Source organism: Phaethon aethereus, assembly GCF_964289735.1.
Source record: "Phaethon aethereus genome assembly, chromosome: 25".
NCBI lineage: Eukaryota > Metazoa > Chordata > Aves > Phaethontiformes > Phaethontidae > Phaethon > Phaethon aethereus.
In genome coordinates, this window is record NC_138601.1 from 4,619,491 (window position 1) to 4,638,352 (window position 18,862).

The window sequence follows — 18,862 nt, forward strand, 5'->3', positions numbered from 1 at the left end:
TTACTAAGTGTATTTTAATGTATTCACCTTTCACCTCCTGACTAGACGCGTATTGATCCGATATAGATCCCCGGGAAAGGCTGCGAAGGGGACGGGGAGCTGCAGCCGCCCTGGGCTGGGCAAAGGGGATGGTGGCAGCTGGGGACGAGCTGGTGGCAGGGCTCAGCGTGGAGGAGACGACTGGTTCCTCCACCCTCTCCAAGCTGGGAAACGGGTTCACCAGCCTGAAAATAGAGATAAGGGCAATGTTGCTGCCGGGGGTGGTGCTGGTGGCAGAAATTTGGGAGAGGAGCTAAGTGCTTGGTTTAGAGTCATAGAATAGTTTGGGTGGGAAGGGACCTGCCATGAGCAGGGACATCTGCAACTAGAGCAGGGTGCTCAGAGCTCCAGCCAACCTGACCTTGAAGGTTTCCAGGGAATGCTTCTATTCGGCTCTGCGGTGTCCGGTGGGGCGTGGCAGGGGCATTTATCCACAGAATAATTTTTGATCCTGTGGCAGCCCAGAGCCGATGCCTGGTGCAAGCAGGTCCTTCAGGATGCTGTGTTAGTCCAGCGGCATCACGCGGATCCCTTTGCTCACGGGATGCTGCACCATCCCCTCGTTCCCCAGGCATAAATGCTTGGGAAAAAACATCCATGGAACTGGTTTCTCCAAGGTTTTCCTGGTGCCGATGTGTCACTGTGCCTCGAGTTGCTCCTGGAGTAGTTTTCTTTATTCCTTGGGCAGATTTTATAGGTGATTTTGGGGCGGAAATGCTGATGCAGGGTGAAGGCAACACATCCAGTGAGGCGCAGGCACTGCTATCACTGCCGAGCAAGAAACATGTGCAACCATAAGCCGCAGGACCCGAAACGGGGAGCAGCAGGAGGTAAGAGGTAAAAGCTGAGATGTCCCAGCTGCCGCCTGCCGTGCCTTGCTCATGTCACGGGGAAAAGGCATTTCTGTAGGGTCATGGGAGCGATTTCATATCTGGGCTCCTCGCGGGGCAGGTGGAGGGGACCGGGACGGGCTCTTTCCAGCAGATTTTTGCCTCCGGGTCGCCTCCAGCCCTCCCCTGTGCCTGCCCAGACGGCACAGCTGGGCTGCGGCCGCCGCAGCTCGCCGGGGCCGGGGGAACCTCCTGGCTCCTTGTCGGAGCTGCCTCAGCCCTTCCCAAGGCTCCCACGGCCTCAGCCGCCGCTCGAGCCTCCTTGCCGCGGGGAGCCCACATGACAACCCCCCTAAACCAAAAACAAACAGGGTGCAGAGACCCGGCAGCGCTCGGTGGCCTCAGGGAAGCGAAGTGATGCTCCAGCAGAGATGCGACAGGCAGCCACCCCACGGGTGTCTGGGGGGAGGTTTCCCAGGGGGCTGAGCTGGGGAGGGGGTCACGGCAGCCCTGCACCCCCCCAGGGGAGCAGAGGGAGGGGGCTTGGGGGGAGCACGACCTCCTCCGAAGAGCATCCGTGCAGGAAAGCATCCGTGAAGCGAACCCAGAGCTCCGGTGGGATTGCCGGCACCGAGCCCCGCGTGGGCAGCACCATTTGTCCCCAGCTCTGATTTTCCCCACCTTGCTCCCGATTTTCTCTCTCCGGCGCGGCCGAGGAGGTGGAAAACTAAACCCGAGGTCCTTGGTGCAGAGGCGGCGTTACAGGATGGACTGGCTTAAAGGTCATCTTAAAAATGTTCCCCCTCCCATTTATTTTCTTGGTAAACAGGAAGCTGGGTTTCCATTTCACCCCAAGTCTTTGCAGAATGTGGCTGGTTTTATAGCAGCTTTTATTTATTTGTTTCTTCCTTTCTTTGGGAACCGGAGAGTTTGCAGCTGACAGAAAGCAGGGGAAGTGTCAGCTGCTAAAAACTGGAATTATAAGTATATGCAGTGACTTTCACTGAAAACCTAAAACCTCCTCCCAAGGGGAAGCGGGGTGAGCAGGGATGGAAAATGGGATAATGTTTCCTCCCGTTCCCACTTGTGCCGGTGCTGGACTTTGTTTGAGAAGAGGTGATGATTTACCCGGGGTGATCCCCGGGCCGGGGGCCTGAGGGCTGATTTATGGAGCAGTAAAACTGAAGTCTTGTCTTCATCATCGGTTGGGTCTTTTTTCCCCCAGAAAAGCTCATAGACGTTATCTTCCTTCCACTAAGAATCCCAGCCCAGCAGAAAAACCCGCCCAGCTCCTCAGAGCCTCGTCTTCTTCCCCGCAAAATACCATCCTGAACTCCGATTCCCACATCCGACTCCCTGCGCGGACCCAGCCAGGGTCATGCCACCAAAACCCACCGCCTGTCCACAGACCCCCCCGGGGATCCCATGCCGGGATCGGGTGCTCTAGCACCGTCCTTGCAACCCCCAGGTGATGGTTAATGGATCCGAATTTGCCCTCTCGCCCTGGCCCCGCTCCCCTGCGTCCCCCCGGGACTCCCCGCAGCCCTCCAGCCAGCCAGGGCCGCCGGGAGGGAGCCAGGTGTAGCCAGAATTTAATTTGTTTTCAATTAATGTGGGAGGTGTGGGGCAGGCTGGAAGGTGAGGGGAATATTTTCTGGGAAAAATGACCTTCTCGGTTTCTTCGGGAAGCGCTCGCTGCATCCGGGGGGGAGGGAGAGGTCTGCGAGTTCACTTCAATTAAGGGTAATAAAGCTGTTTTCCTTCCCCCCGGCCCTAGGGAAGTGTGGCATTGAGGCAGGAATGGCTTTAACCTGCTGCTTGTTCAGGTGAGCCGTCTCCCATCCCAAATATCCGAAGAGAGCCGGCGGGCGGCGGCGGCAGGAGCAGCGAGAGCGGGACGCGGGGGACCCCCTGGGGACCCCCTGGGGACCCCCTGGGGACGCAGGCACGGCGCCAGGCGACGGCGTGCTGGGTATTCGCGTCCCTGCTGGCAACGAGGGGAGGAGACTCAAAATAAAAACCCGGGCAAAATCTTCCATGAGCTCTGCAAGCGCAGCCACGTCTTTGGGACGAGGTCCCTCCGTTGGATTTTCCTGGGATAAGCCACGTTTTGCCATTTAATCTGCTAAAGCTCTTGGAGATGTTGGGTTTGGGGGGGGGGGGGATGCCAGGCAGGGGCTTTGCCTGCAAAGTGAAGGGAGATGCGCGGGGTGGCGTGTTCTGGGGGTGCCGTGAAGGCGTCGGGCGGGGGGACGGTCCCAGGCTCTTCACAGCATCACTCAGGTTGGAAAGGACCTTCAAGATCATCAAGTCCAACCATTAATCCAACGCCACTGTGTCCCCTAAACCATGTCCCAAAGTGCCACGTCCACACGTTTTTTGAACACTTCCAGAGATGGCGACTCCAGCACCTCCCTGGGCAGCCTGTGCCGATGCCTGACCACCCTCTCGGTGAAGAAATGTTTCCTAATCTCCAATCTAAACCTCCCCTGGCGCAACTTGAGGCCATTTCCTCTCGTCCTGTCGCTGGTTACTTGGGAGAAGAGACCAGCACCCACCTCACCACAACCCCCTTTCAGGCAGTTGCAGAGAGCGATGAGGGCTCCCCTCAGCCTCCTCTTCTCCAGACTGAACACCCCCAGTTCCCTCAGCCGCTCCCCATCAGACTTGTGCTCCAGCCCCCTCCCCAGCTCCGCTGCCCTTCTCTGGACACGCAAAAAAAATTCTTCCCCGCTCTGGAACAAAAACCAGGAGTTGGCGAGGGGCAGCTTTCGCTCAGCTGCGAAGCAGCCGGGCGGGGAAAGCACGCGGGGCCATGCGGTGTTTGCCCAGCGCCGGAAGCCCGCCGAGGACAGACAAACTGCCGCTGACGCTTTCCTGCGGCCCCGGAGCATCGCGATTCGCTTCCCGGCTGCTCCGTGCCCCGCAGCAGCCGCAAGTCCGGGGCTAAATCGTTGCCGTCTGCTTCCCCTCCTCGCGAACAGCGGGGCTGGTGCTGCCGCAAACGGGACGATGCTCCTCCGCGGCACCGGCCGTGCGGGCGCTACGGGCCGAAGGTGCCCGCGGGTCCCCGAGGCAGCCGGCATTAAGCCGGCATCGATCTCCCTCGAGACGCTTCGTCTCGCGGCGCAGGCAGCGCCGACGCTTTCCCAGTCCCGGCATCGCCCCTTTTTTGCGCGCGACGGCGAGACCCCGCGGGGACACGGCGCCGTCACTTCCCCGCGTGCATCAAGCAGCCGGAGATGTTTGAAAGAACGGGCGGGCGACAAAAATCCTGGAATCGCCTCTCGCCGCTGAACACAAGAGGCAACTCTGGGAACGAGCCACCGCTTCCCCACTGGCCCCAGGAACGCGTGAGCAGGTCGGGGTCCCCGCGGTCCCCGTCGCATCCCATCGCGCCGCCGTGGCCCCGGGGGCTGTCAAAGAGGGGCTGGGGGCCGGGGGGTTGCGTCCCTTGAGCCATTTCTTGAGGAAGGAGAGGCACGGCAGTGGGCACGGGGGAATGGGAGCAAAGCCCTGGCCCCGTCTGGGAAGGGTTCCCGTCCGCGGGCAGGTTGTGTCGCGCGTGTTCGGCGCCCACGTGTCGACCTCGCTGCTGCTTTCCGCTGCGGCCGTTCGCAGGCGGGGAGAGTCAGAGGGGCCGGGCAGAGATTTCTCAATTCAGATAAAGATGTTGAGGTCGCTTTTCAAGTCCTTGCCTTTGTGGCTGCGGGAGAAACACAAAACCATGTGAAACTCGTTGAGGTTTCAGCTTTGTTACGAGCACGAAACTCAGACCAGATTTCTGCAGCGGCTGTTGCTGCACTCGCTGCCCTCCCCGCAGCCCGGACGCCAGAATTAGACCCGATTTTTTTCCCTTTTCTATTTACTCCCTGCAAACTCCTTGAATGCCTTCTATTTTTGGTGCCTTTCATTTAGCCAAAGAGCAAACTGAGTCACCTGATGGATGAAATATTTTCTTGATAAGACACTTTTTTCCCCTTGTTTTGCTCCCCAAGGCTCCCAATACTGGTCCGTCCCAGCCAGCTGCTGGTCCTCACGGAAATATTTGCTATAACTAAATGTTACACAGCTGTTTCTCACTAGGGCATTCTTCAGAGGTGGATTATTTGTCATTCCCCAGCTTAATAATAATAATCCGTTAATGCATTTTTGTCATCCAATGAAGGAACAAAATGCTCCCATGTGTTTTTACAGCAACGGTGCTTTTCCACGCAGGCAGATGGGCTTCGGGCTCTCCCTGTGCCCCGGCCCGACTAAATGCACTAAACAGCTCCCGCAGCGCCAAGTATTAAGTCTTATAATATGACAGAGCGGGTCAGAATTGTATTAAAACCACCGACTGACAGGCGTATAAAAAGCGACATAAAAGGGAAGGGAAAAGTGAACGTTTCCGACGTGCCGGTGGCCGTGGGGATCCCCTCCTCCACCCCCAACTTGTGCTTCCCGAGAATCTTGCGAAAATATTTTGAATTCTGCGCCGGATCAGGGGGGCCGTGGGTCCCTCAGCGCACGCTCGATGTTCTGCAGCCGGCGGGCTGCGGGCAGATGTTCCGCTCCAGGTCCAGATGTGCTGCACGAAGCGCTCGCCTTCCCCCCGTGGCTCCGGAGTTTTGCCGGAGCGTCTCCCAGGAGCATCCCCAGCGTCTCTGGGGAACAAAGTCGCCCTTTCAGCGGGTTATCAGGTCACCGCGCGGCCGTGCTCCCTCCTCTTCCTCAGGTAGGAGCGGTCCAAGCCCGGTGCCAACTCCTGGCAGCAGAAATGGGTGGGTTTGCCCCTTTTTTTGTTGTTTCCGCAGTTGCCGGTGCCCTGGAGCCAGGCAGGGACTGAGGACGAGGGTTCGCCCCGCGCCTCGGCGTAAGGACGCGCCTACAGCCGCCGTCAGCCCCCGGACCGCGATATCGATATCGCCTGGCCAAAAACCTCCTTGGCAGCCGGGAGGGAGCGCGGGAGCCGGCCGAGCATCTCTCCAGCCATCCCTGCCAGCAGCAACCGCGCTGGCGGGCGAGAGCCGGCCTCGCTCAGCCCCGGCGGCCGCGGCGGTACGGGGAGAGCCGCGGCGGTGAGCGGGGAGGGCTGAGCCCCGGGGTAGCTGGCGGGGTTCCTCGGGGACGTTGGGTCCTTGGCTGCGGCGTCCTCCTGGCCAGCACTTCAGAGCCAAAACTCAGAGGTTTGTCCGCGGTTCCCGGGTCCGCGGCTTTGCCAGGATGGAGGAGCCAGTGGCTGGGGAGGGATTTGGAAGCCCTGCCTTGAGTTCTTGCTGTGCCAGAACACGTGGGAGCCAGTCCCACGTGTTGGGGTGATGCAAATACACGTGTTAAAGTTTTGGGGACATGGTTGGGCGCGAGGGAGGTCTGGAGGTCACGGCAGCACCTTCGGTGGTGGCTGCTGAAGCTGTCCCTGCGACGCCAGGCTTCAACTTAGGGGTCAAAATCACTGACACTGAAACTGCTGGGAGCTGGAGGCGGCGTGTGAACGCAGCACAGAGCAAGCGTCGATGCCAAAATTCGGGCGACTCGCTGCGCTTCAAGGAAATGAAAAAGTGCTTCCTCCTGTTCTTGCTTATCCAAACGCTCGCAGCCCCGGCTGTCCTGGTACGCCAGAAGGATCGGCGTTTGGAGCAGGCTTGGACTTTGATTTGTTTCTTATGGCTTCCTGTCCTGATGAGAAAGGAAAAGTTATTTTGGGAACCTCATGAATGAAACCCAAGAGTTGACCGAAGCATCAGCAGGGCGGGCAGCAGCGGCGGGGGCAGCCAGATGCAATATTTCTCCTACCCGCAGGAGAGATGCTCCGGAGGTTGTTGCCTTTGATTCCTTCTCCCCACCGCTGCTCGGTGCAACGAAGAGCAATTATCCTTCCCATAAAAGCCTCCTTATTGTAGGGGACTTGCAGTAACTTCAAAGAAGGGGCAGGTTTGTCTCCGGAACAAAGTCATCATTTCAGCGGGTTGTCAGGTCTGCGATGAAAAGCACCGGCTAAACGCTCGCTGCCGGGTGCTGGACCTCGGCTCTGCCTCTGTGCCCCGGGCTCCGCTCAAAGAACACGTCCCCAGAGGAAGACGCTTTCTACGCGCTAATCCCCCGCTGCAGGACCCCGTCCCCAGCCGGGCTGAGACCAGGCGCGCCGATGCCCGCCTTGCGTGGAGCGATGGAGATGCCCGCAGCCACGCGGGGACCTGCCGCGTCTCCCAGTCCGCTGCCACCGAGGGGGCCGGGGGGGAAAGCACGGAACCGCCTGGCTTTCCAGCTCCCTCGTCCCAGACAAATATTGTTTCTCCTTCTGAGGGAAAGGCAGCGTTCCTGGAGACGAGTTTGGCCGAGGCTCGGGATGTCAGAGCGAGCAGCGCTCGGTTGGATCGATGTTTTTCTTACCTCCCCAGCCCCTCTTCTGAGCCTCCGACCGCGTTAAGAAATAACCTCGCCCGAAAGCCAAGAAACGCTGTCGCAGCTGGGGGATGCTCTTCATCCCGCCTCGGCAGAGCAGCGGCCCCAGGCTGCTCCTGCGAGGGCCGAGCGGCACTTTTGGGCTTCCTTCTTGCAATCAGGAGCTGCCTCCCAGGCTCAGCTCGGGGTCACATCAGCCAGCTCAGGGTGATGGGGAGATGGCAACGGAGGAATTAACCTGTACGTAGCCACTGCAGCAAGTGCTCTAGGATGGAGCCTGGTTTCCCAGGGTGCTCCCATCGCCGGGGTCGCTCGAGTTTGAGCTGCTTGGCCGAGCCCGTTGCGGGATGTAACGTGCCGAAGGAGCTCCCGTTTCGTCCCCCGCATCCCAAGGGCCGGCGCGGCTTGCGCGCAGCCCGGGAGAAGCTGCGCAAGGACCGGCGAAGGGGAACGGCCGCAGTTTGCTGGAGCCGGAGCTGCTCGGGGCTGCGCTACCCCGCGGAGCGGCGGGAGGGAGCAGGATGGGTTGCAAAGAGGCAGAAGGCGCTGGAGAAACCCTCTGGTTTCAGGTGCCGAAGGGCCGAGCCTTCTGTGCCTGCTGGCTCCGATCTTATCTCGCCAGGCAGCCTGCTCGGGGCAGGGGTTATCGCTGCTCCCCAGGCTGGTGGGGTAGAGATGAAAGCGCCGTGGGTCGGGCTGTGTCCCCGTTTGGGGACCCCCAGCCCCTGCCGCCAGCACCTTTGTCCCTGGGGTAACCATAGCTGGCGGCAGGGGCAGCCGGCGAGGGACGGAGCAGGAAGGAGAGGGCGGGATGGGTGTAATTTGGAAACCCAACCTCCGCACTTTTCAGCCGGACGAGGCGGGTGGTTACCGCCGCCCAGGCTGGGATTGCAGCGCGGAGGTGTGGAAAGGCCGGTGACCCATCTCGCCTCCCCTTCCCTTCCCCTTGCATCCCTCCCTTGGCCCGGAATGCCTCTGCTCCCGCCGCAGAGGCCAGCGGGGTCCGTAAGCCCTGCGTGCGGCGCGGGGTGAAGGGAACGCGGGCTGCCCTGCTTTTGTGCTGGTGCTCCGCAGCTCCCACCAGCCCGTTGGTTGCCAAAACTCCCCGTCTCCGGATTCAGCCATCGCCACTGCCCCGCCTCCAGAGTTTGGTCTCTATCCCTGGATTTCAGAGCCAAACGCCCTGTCTTTTCCTAACGTCCATCTTTCTCCCGCATCCGCATCTTCCCGCTCGACCCGGCGCTCGGGCTTCGCGTCCCTCCGCAGGCTGAGCACAGCGGCCCGGGGTGGTGGGCTGTCGGGGAATGGGGGGCTTGGGAGGAGATGGGGATGCGTAGGAAAACTTGGCAGAAGCCGGCAGACCCTTGGTAAGGGTTTCTGGCACCCTTAACGATGCTCCAATCTGCTAATTGTCTGCCCCGGCTGAGCACCGGCTTCCCGTTTGTGCCTCACTCAGCCCGGACACACAGACGGCTGTGGGGACGGGGCGGGGGGTCCACCGCATCCTCGTGTCGCGTTCGCCGGCGAGAAGGGGGCTGCCAAACCCTGCGTGGGGAGACCACGGGCGTCTGCCCCATTGCCCTCCCCGGCAGCCGGGCCGGTCTCAGCAACACCGTGCGGCGGCTGTGCGGCTGCCGCTTTCTCCCAGCGTGTCCCATCATCTGGCTGGAATTCCCCCAGCTGTGATTTAACCTCTTGCTACTTGTTTTGACCCAAAAGGCACAGAGGTGATGATCCTGCGGCAGATTTCCATACTGCAGCGTGCTCCCCACTTAAACCACTCTCTCCTGGTGTAAACAGCCCTGAGACCTGCTGTCCCCCCCTCGAAGGTGGAGGTTTTTGCCCCTTGGTTTTTCCATCCTGCCCTTCTCCAGCATGGGGGGAACCCCGGGACCCACCTCAGGTTTTGCAGCAATCTGAGCTGCAATCGCCTCCCCTTTGGCTGAGCCGCAGGGGAAGGGTCACATAACCACGGGGCTGGTGGGGGAGGCCCTCGGGGCTGGCGATGGAGCCCAGCTGGCCCCACTTGCTGCCCAGCCCGGGCAGGGGGCTGGCGGGGGGCCGGGAAGGAAAAGGGGAGAGGGAGGAGGTGGTACGGTCGGGGACTGCTTGCCGGAGGGGATTAAAGGCTTAATCTTGAGTCAAGAGAAGGAAATTAGAATCAAATCGGCTCCTAGCGCCTGCTGGAGATTGGGGCAGGATTTATGGCTGGGGGAGAGGTGGCTCGGGGCATCCCGCGGCTTCCCCTGAGGGTCCTCTTGGGCGATGAGGAGCGTCGTGGTCCCTGCCTGCTCCTCTCCCACTGCTGCGGAGGGTGGGGGTCCGAGGAAGGGCCTGGGCTGGCGGTGACCCCCCGCTATGGGGACCGATGGGCTCCCTGCGGTCTCTGGGCTCTGCAGAGCGCTCGGGCACGGGTGGCCCAAAACGGGCTCGGCGGCGCCTGCGGCTGTGGAAGGGGCAGGAGCTGGTGAGGGAGCGATGGAGAAGGGCGTCAGCACTGAGCTATGCTGGTACAGCCGCCCGCAGCCCACCGCATCCTGCGGGAGCCGGGGTCCCACGGGCGCTGGCTACGGCTGTTGTAGGGGAAAGGGGGGTGCCCGGGGGCAGCACCCGTGGGTGCAGCTGGTGGGTGCTCAGAGCTGAATCCCAGGGGCTGAGCGTGGGCGAGAGCAACGAGATAAAACGCATCGCCTGCGGCTCCCTTCTTTTATTTTTGACTTCCACACCTTCCCTCTTACCAAGCAGGCAGCTGTGCACGCCCGGCACCAGGTCCCCTCTTTTCCCTGCTCCCTCCCTCCCCAAATCTCGCATTTCCAAACCTTTCCTGACCCCATCCGTCACTTCTTTTAGCCTCCATCCTCTTCTTCCTCCCTCTCCCTTTCCCTTCAGCTTTTCCTGCCTACATCCTCTCAGCTCAGCATCCCACCAGCCTGCCCAGAGGCTCGTCCGCCCCGTCACCGAGCGGGGCTGGAGCCCCAGAGCATCACCGTCCCCCCCACACCAGCACCCTGGGGTGCCCTGGGGCTCTGCCCCCCGGCCACGCCGCCCCCCACCCCACAGCGGGATGGAAATGGGGCGCCTGGCAGGAATCGCCTGTAAAACGAAGAAAGTTAATCACGGAGATAATTGAAACCAGCGGCCGTGGCTGGAGAGCGAGTGGCTTTTTCTGAGCCGGAGAGAGGAAGGAGGGGGGTGGGAAGCTGGGGCTGCGGGGGGGCGGGGGTCTTTGGGGTTTTGTGTTGTGTTTTTTAAGCCAGGGAACAAATCCATATGGTTGCACGGGCAATTCCCCGGAACTTTTAGCCTGGGCTCAATCATAAATGTTTCAATCCTTTCACTTCAAGTGTAAAATTGAGGCTCTTTGGAAGGAAATGGGTTGGTTGGTGGCTCTTCCCTGGGGCTGTGCAGGCAGCCCTGCCCGGGGGGGTCCCCGAGGCGTGTGGCTGTCATCGACCCCGCCCCGGGCAGCGTCTGCAGGGGCCAAATACGTGTCTCACCCAGCCCTGGAGAGCGGCACTGAGCTGCTCGCCCAGCCCGCATCGCCCTGGGTGCCCTTGGCCTGGGCTCCCTTAGGAAACTGGGGCTGGGGGGGACACAGCGTGTCACCCCCCCCTTCCCCAGCCACGCTCCTGGGCTTGATACGGGACCGCGGCACCCACCGACCTCGCCTCGCTTCGCCTTCCCCTTCCAGCAGCGTTGGGTGCCTGGGGGCACCTTGCAGGAGCCGCAAGCCCAGGGGGAAGGTAAGGAACCGTCCGGAAGGACCCCTGAGCCCGGAGCCTGGCCGGGGGTGGCCCCTCTCTTGGAGGGGGCTGTGGGTGCCGGGGTCCCATGCCCGGCTCGGATGGGCATCACCGGCGCCCGGTGACTTTGTCCCCCTCCTCACTCATTTTCCCACAACCTCGTTCCACTGATCCTGCTTAAACCCCCCCAGCCCAGGCTGCCCCCCGCCACACTGGGGACCCCCGTCCCCCCGCAGCCAGCCCCTGGCCCAAGCGTCCGGGCACTTTATTTAGCTTTGCACCGGGTTTTAGCCACAAAATGCCATTTCGGTGCCTCTGGCCTTGGGTCACGGGAACGGGCAAGGGGCAACGAGGATGCACGTGCCCTGCATGGTCCGGGCGTGCGGGCGGGATGCTGCTTCCCTCGGGCTATTTTGGAAAACACCGGCTTGGGCTTCGGCTGCGGCTGGTGGCGGTGGTTATCCGCCCACAGATCTGCAACTGGTTTATGCCTCTGGTTTCCTGACCTTGCAGTTGTGTGTGCATTGCCTTGGGTATTTTCCAGGGTTGAGCTGAAGCATCTCTCCAGAAACCCCTGATTGTTCCAGCCTGAAAAGCAGGTCTGAAGCAATTAGAGACGGAACAAAACCCTTCCAGCTACGGAGCTGCGCAAGGGAAAGAGGAGAGAGAATTTGTGTGGGATGGATTTGAGCTTAAAGACAGGCTGGACCTGTGGGGAGGGAGACTTTCCTCCCCGCTCAGGAGCTGAGCAAAATCCTCGCTGGCATCATGTCAGTTATTTCTTTTTCTCTCCTCAGGCTTGATGAGTATTAGCGAGACTTGGGTTTTGACGTGAGGCTGACAAAAATGATGGTGACCCATCCCCGGCAGCACGGAGACACGAAGTGATGCGGGGAGCCGGGAAGATGCGGCCGCACCAAGATTTTGCTTGGTTTTGGAGGACGGGCTGTAAAACCGGGTCCTTCTCCAGCATCTGTCCTCCGAGAGGGGGACGAGGATGTGCCCAGGGGTGGGAGGAAGATCATGCCTGAGGGTCGGTGCCGGTGCACCGGAGCTGGCCGCTGTTTGCTGCCTTCCCACGGCTCGCCTGGCGCCCGGCCCGGCCTCCCTAGTTGGAAAACCAGAAATCTGTATTTCTAAGTATTTAATCTGGCAGTTTTGCAAAGCAAAACTCCGGCGACCGTCAGCCGGGACCGGAGGCTGCTCTCCGCTCACTTTGTTCGGAAGAGCCTCGTTTTGCATCTAATGAAAATTTTATCCCGATTTTTTTGTTTTGTTTCTAAAACAAAGAGACATTTCCAACACCCAGCGGCCAGAGATTAAAAAAAAAAAAAAAGAATAAAATATTTATTTTAAAATGAGTAATAAACTATGCTGGGAGCTTGTATCCGAGGAGGGTTTATATTCACTCTGTTTTTCGGATGGGGAAAATGAGTCACCAACTAATGGCCAAGGGGAACTGATGAACTGGAATGAGTTGCATGGGTTTTTTCACCTTTTGAGGGAATTAAAACCACTTTACCATCCTTCCAGTCTGGGTCTCAGTCTGGATTTGCACCCGAGCGGGGCAATGCTCCCAGGACAAGGTTTGCATCTTCATCCCGGGAGCAAGGGACCCCGGAAGCCTCCTCAGAAACAGCAATGTCCCGGCTGAGGCTCTTCTTCAGTTTGCCTGGGGACCAAAATCTCCTTCATCTGCCCCATCCTCCCTTTGAAATAGGAGAAAGTCAATTCCTCCAGACCCCTCGGAGGCTTTTGCTGCTGTTGGTGATTTGGTCTTCAGCCGTGTTTGGAAGGAAACCAACCCGACCGCTTTCTCCCAGTCTCTCTAAATCGTTCCCCCACCCCTTCCAATTTCATACTCAAATAAAGGAAATAATTAAAAGACCAGGAAAACGAGCTGTTGGCACGTTTCCCACTAAACTGCTCAGCGCTACGGTGCTGTGCGGAGCTTGACGTCCTTCATGGGAGCAGGGTAGGCTTTCAGCGAGCTGCTGGGACGCTCCCATCAGAGGGAACCGGCCACTTCTGTGGCTCTCTGCTCCCTTCCCCGTGCTCCAGGGCGGCAGTTTGCTTTCCCTCTGCCAGAACAAAAGCACTACTAAATACCCAGCTGGCTTCTTTTCAGCTTCAGGTGAAGCCAGCCTTTTGCGCAAGAGCCCAAGGTGCCGGTGGAGTTACCGGCCAGCAGCAATTTGCCTCTCGGAGTGAAGCTTTGAGGGAAACCGGAGCGTTTTCCCCCATTTATCCCACAGCTTGCCTGGGTGGCTCCAGCCGCACCCTCAGCCGCTGGGCTGGGGATGGGTTTTCTCAGCCTATTTTGGGCAACGTCTCACACCCCCCGCGCCAGACCCTCCGCGCAGGGTCTTGCTGAGACGGTTCAACAGCAACCACGGGAATTGCGTGTGCCTGGGGGACACCACCACCTTTCCCCGGCCACTGTCGTGTGTCGTCCCCCCCCCCCCCATCTCCCTTGCTAACCGCCCCAGGCACAGCCAGCTGGGGCTGTTTAACCCCTCTCTGCTCCCTCCAGGAAGGCCACATCCATTAAAGTAAAGCCCCATCACCACCTCTCGTGGTTTGCACCCAGCTGCAGCAAAGCACGATCACCTGGGGGAAATTTGGGGAAGAGGAAGAGGAAGAGGAAGAGGAAGGGTCAGGGCTTCCTCTTCTCCCCCTTCACCGCCTGTCCCCGCTGGTGGTGCAGGACAGTCCTCCCTTCCCAGGGGAGTAGGAAAGGCAGGTACTGCTCAGATGCCTTGAATTAGAGGTGGTTTGAGGGCTGGTCTTAGCTCTGGGGGCATCCTTGTCCCCGGAGAGCTTGTGCAAGGACACCCGTGTCCCCCTCCCCTGCGTCCCCTACCCCATACGGGGTTGTGGGGACACCCTGAGATGCAGGGACCTTCCCACCTCCACCCTGCCATGCCAGGCACGTGGGCAAGGTGCTTTTTTCACCCACTGGCTTGCTCCCTTTTGTGCTAGGTTTATCCTGGGCCAGCTTTATCCTGCTCCGGGCACAGATTCTGCTGGAGCTTCTGGATGTTGTACCAGCACCCACAATTAATCGAGGTTTGGACCGTGCGCGTGTTTCCCTAAGCCTGGTCGATGGTGATGGGTTAAACCAGCTCCTTGCGATGCTGCCTCAGCCTCCTCTCCCCACCGGGGCTTTGGGGCTGAAAAAGCCTCAGGCAAGGACCTAAGAGCAGGTTAAAAGAGGAAAGCTGCCGTGCTGCTCTCCTGGGGGCCGTTAGCCCCCCGCCTCCATCCCTCCGGCCTCCGAGCACGGGGCTCGCGCGGCATGAGGCGGCTTCGGGGAACGGCCGTGCCCGGCGCCGGCACGCAGCCATCGCGCTGGCGCTCCCGGCTTTGCCCCTGACCCGCTTCCCGTTATTTGGGAACGTGGCCCGTGCCGGCGTATGGGACACAGCTTTTGCCCGGGGGTGCGAAGTGGGGAGATGGGGCTGCCGGTGCCGCGCTGAGCCTCGCGCCCCGCTCGGGGCAGGTACCGTGGGGCTGTTCGCAGCTCGGGCTTGTCTGCGGGGTCTGGAAATGAAGCGTCTCCAAATCCCCTTCTCCCTGTGGCTGGCTGCACCCCGAAATCTGTGCTAAATTGCTGGGGCGACCTGCAGGAACGCTTGCTCGGCTTGCTTCTGGGGGCAGACAGATGGATGGGGAAGAAATAAGGGGGGATTAGCGCGGTCCGCTGCAGCTGCGTGCCGTGAGCTGTTGTTTCGCTTGCAAAGCCCTGCTGCTATTCTGTACGCTCAGCTTTCTTTTCCCATCTTTGTTCCTTCCCGAAGGGAAGTTCCCAGCTCGCCGTAGGAGCCAGGAGGTGAATCAAGAGCATCTCGGTGCATCCTGGTGTTTTAGTGTGGGTTTGGGGTTTTTTTGGGGTTTTTTTTTTTCTTTTTCTCAGTGGCCGGTGGGGTGATCCGAGACCTCGCGCTGGGGGTGGCAGGGGTTTAGCAAAGCGGCGGTTCTGCGCTGGAGCGGGCGCGTGGGTCCAGCACGGGTCTGTCCCTGTGCTCCCGCGCCGGTGGCCGTCCTCCTTCTGCCCCCCCGAGCCAGCCCCCAGCCGGGGGGAGCCCCTCCAGAGCCCCTCGCAGCAGATGAGAGATTAAGCAAGGGGCTGCTCTCTCCCTCCCCAGGCACCCATAAAGAAGGGGAAGGAAGTTTTCCAGGGCCCTTTCCCCAGCCCTGCCCACCAGCCGATGCAAACATCAGGCTCCTTTCCACATCTTATTGCTCTTTTTTTTTTTTTTCCCCCCCCTCCCTCCTGCACTCACCATAAATCAGGTTGTTCTCCCCAAAGACCATCTAATGCAGCTGCTCCCACACATGAAGCCCACCTCGCAAAAAGCTCCTTCCCTCCCTCTCCCCCTGAGCGCGGCTTCAGCCAGGGATGCAGGGAGGGCGATGGGGGGAGAAGATGCTCTCTGCCCCCCGCCCCAGTCCCGCCTGCGGGCTCCGGGCTCCCTTCCCGGGCACTGCAGGCACAAACCCTTCAGCTCACGCTCGCAGCCCCGCTCCGCTCCTCGCCTCCGCTCCAGCCTCTCTCCCAGAGGAGGATGGGGATTAAGAGGAAGCAGATTAAACCTAATGGATTGATTGCAATTATTTTCCCTTGTTTATTTGCAGTACCGTGTGGGAGCCTGAAAAAAGGAAAGGGAACGCTCTTTATGTGTGCGCAGTCCTGGTCCTCATTACGATTCCTGCTAGAGAGCGACCCGGGCCAGCCAAAAATAAAACCAGCTACATCTGAGCATCCGATTTCAAACTCGTATAAACTGCGACGTGTAAATACTTCTGCGTGCGAACCCACACGCAATCCCGCGCGAAGCAGCTCCAACGCCAGCCCGGCGAGGTCCCAGCTGCCCTCGCCCACGTGCCCCACGTTCACTGGGGACACGCACCCTCCTAGGAGCCATCGGACGCTCGTTGGGGCAAGAGCCACCCGCTCGTTTGGGGGAAGCTTTACCTGTCACCGTGCCTGGTGGGGTTTACTCTTCGCTGGGTGAGGAACCGGCTGGACGGCCGAGCCCAGAGAGTTGTGGTGAACGGCGTTAAATCCGGCTGGCGGCCGGTCACAAGCGGTGTTCCCCAGGGCTCGGTTCTGGGGCCGGTCTTGTTCAACATCTTTATCGATGACCTGGATGAGGGGATTGAGTGCTCCCTCAGTAAGTTTGCAGATGACACCAAGTTGGGTGGGAGTGTTGATCTGCTGGAGGGCAGGAGGGCTCTGCAGAGGGATCTGGACAGGCTGGATAGATGGGCAGAGGTCAACTGTATGAGGTTTAATAAGGCCAAGTGCCGGATCCTGCACTTTGGCCACAACAACCCCATGCAACGCTACAGGCTTGGGGAGGAGTGGCTGGAGAGCTGCCCAGCAGAAAGGGACCTGGGGGTGCTGGTTGACAGCCATGAACACGAGCCAGCAGTGTGCCCAGGTGGCCAAGAAGGCCAACAGCGTCCTGGCCTGTATCAGCACTAGTGTGGCCAGCAGGAGCCGGGCAGGGATCGTGCCCCTGGACTCGGCGCTGGTGAGGCCGCACCTCGAATCCTGTGTTCAGTTTTGGGCCCGTCATGACAAGAAGGACGTTGAGGTGCTGGAGCGTGTCCAGAGAAGGGCGACGGAGCTGGGGAGGGGTCTGGAGCACAAGTCTTATGAGGAGCGGCTGAGGGAACTGGGGGTGTTCAGTCTGGAGAAGAGGAGGCTGAGGGGAGCCCTCATCGCTCTCTGCAACTGCCTGAAAGGGGGTTGTGGTGAGGTGGGGGTTGGTCTCTTCTCCCAAGTAACTAGTAATGGGACAAGAGGAAATGGCCTCAAGTTGCGCCAGGGGAGGTTTAGATTGGATATTAGGAAACATTTCTTCACTGAGAGGGTGGTCAGGCATCGGCACAGGCTGCCCAGGGAGGTGCTGGAGTCGCCATCTCTGGAAGTGTTCAAAAAACGTGTGGACGTGGCGCTTCGGGACATGGTTTAGGGGACATGGTAGCGCTGGATTAATGGTTGGACTTGATGATCTTGAAGGTCCTTTCCAACCTGAGTGATTCTGTGATTCCCCCAAATTTGGCTGCCCAAGGGCTGTGTGCGTATTTGGCATCAGAAATGCACCCTGTACCCCTTTGCCTACCTGGAGCTGAGCCCTCCAGCCGCCTCCTGGGCTTGTTGCAAAAACTTGTCCCAACCTAAATTAATCTCCCGGGGTCTGGGGGTTGTGTGGAGGATCTCCGGAGGCTGATCCTGCACGTTGGGGTCCTGAGGGCAGCACTGCTAACGGCACCGGGGTGCGGAAATAGGCATCTCGTGCCCAAAGCAACAAATGCTTCAAAATAAGTGGACTTGAACCTTTTAACGCTCTTTTACAGCAGCTGAAGTAACTTGGAGGGGTAGGACGAAGAAGCTCCCCTGTTTTTCTGGGTTTTTTCCCCAACGTTGAAGACCTCCCCTGGAGCGCACCGGCTGTGCCGTCCTGGGAAGCGGGGCGGGAGCGTGGCGGGGGATACCCGGGACGCTGCCCCGCGCCGCAGCAAGCTGTTGTCCAAAGCCGGGTAAGTCGTGCGAAGCTCCCAGCGCCACGGTCCTGGCCGCGGTCCGAGCCTCCGCCGCGCGCTCCCAAGAAATCCTCCTCCACCGGGTAAGATCAGGCTTTATGTTCCTGCTGTTTATAAGGTTAAAATAGGAGGATGGGGAGGAAAGAATTCAAAAAAAACAAACCAAAACACCCTTGGAGCTTTGAGGCTGTCTTTCCTACCATGGATTCACAAGCCTCAGTTCTTGGGGTGGAGGGAGGAAAAACCACGCGGCACTCCAACGTAGTGATGCTCTTTATTGGCATCCGACAGATACACAAGGACAGCTACCCCCCCGTGCATCACCCCCCCCATGCTGCTCACGCCCCACCCCAAACCCCCCAAACTCCTTCTACGACGGCTATTTCTTTACCGTAAGACTTCCCAATAAATCGGCATTGGTATTACAGAGGGGTGAGTGGAGGAACACTTTGTACAACAGGAACATTAGAAAAGGACACAAAACGTACCGACGAGCGCTGACTTTGGCTTGGTTTTTTCCCCTCCTTGTTTTTTTAATTTTATTTTTATTTATTTCCTGCAACCAGGGATTTGAGGCATCCCCTGGCTTCTCTTTGGATGCTGAGTTTCTCTCCGTTTCCTCAGTCCTAAGGAAATCCCTTTACTATGGCAATTGAAACCTGAGACCATGGCGATATTGTCCTGAAGAAAAGCGATTTCCAGCTGGCACGGTCCGGCCAGGTTGGCTTGTCAGGTTGAATCGGGCAGTTTGTTTTGCTTTTGATCTGGGCATTTTATTCCAGTCGTCCTTAGTTTGTATTTGAGTCACTTCACCAAAAAAAAAAAAAGGGACCAATGGAAACAACCCGACGATAACCAACGTTCAAATTCATCCAAAAGCATCCCTGTGGATGGCTTGGTCTGGCAGGAGCCGCCCACTGCAAGTGGGATTGCAAATCTGGGGCAGTTTCCTTGGATTTTAGTGATGGGAGAGGTTTGGGACTTGGATGTGGGGCTTGCAGCCCTGCTGGGGCCACGTGTTTCAAACCGAGGGGTTTGGCGTGGGCAGCCGGCGGCCGCAGCGTTGCAGCGGTTGCTCCTCCAAAGGGATCTTTGCTCTTTTGCTGCACGAGGCATCAGATATCCCGTCCTGGAGGTTCAGATTCAGCCTGTGCTGCTTTATCATCCAAAGCACAGGGGGCAAAATTCCCAAAAGCTTTTGAAGGACCTGGGTACTCAAATCCTATTGACGCAGGCTCCGATCCCTCGGAAAGAGCCGAGCTCTCCTTCCCAACACCCTGCGGCTCTGCTGGGAACAGCCAAATCCTT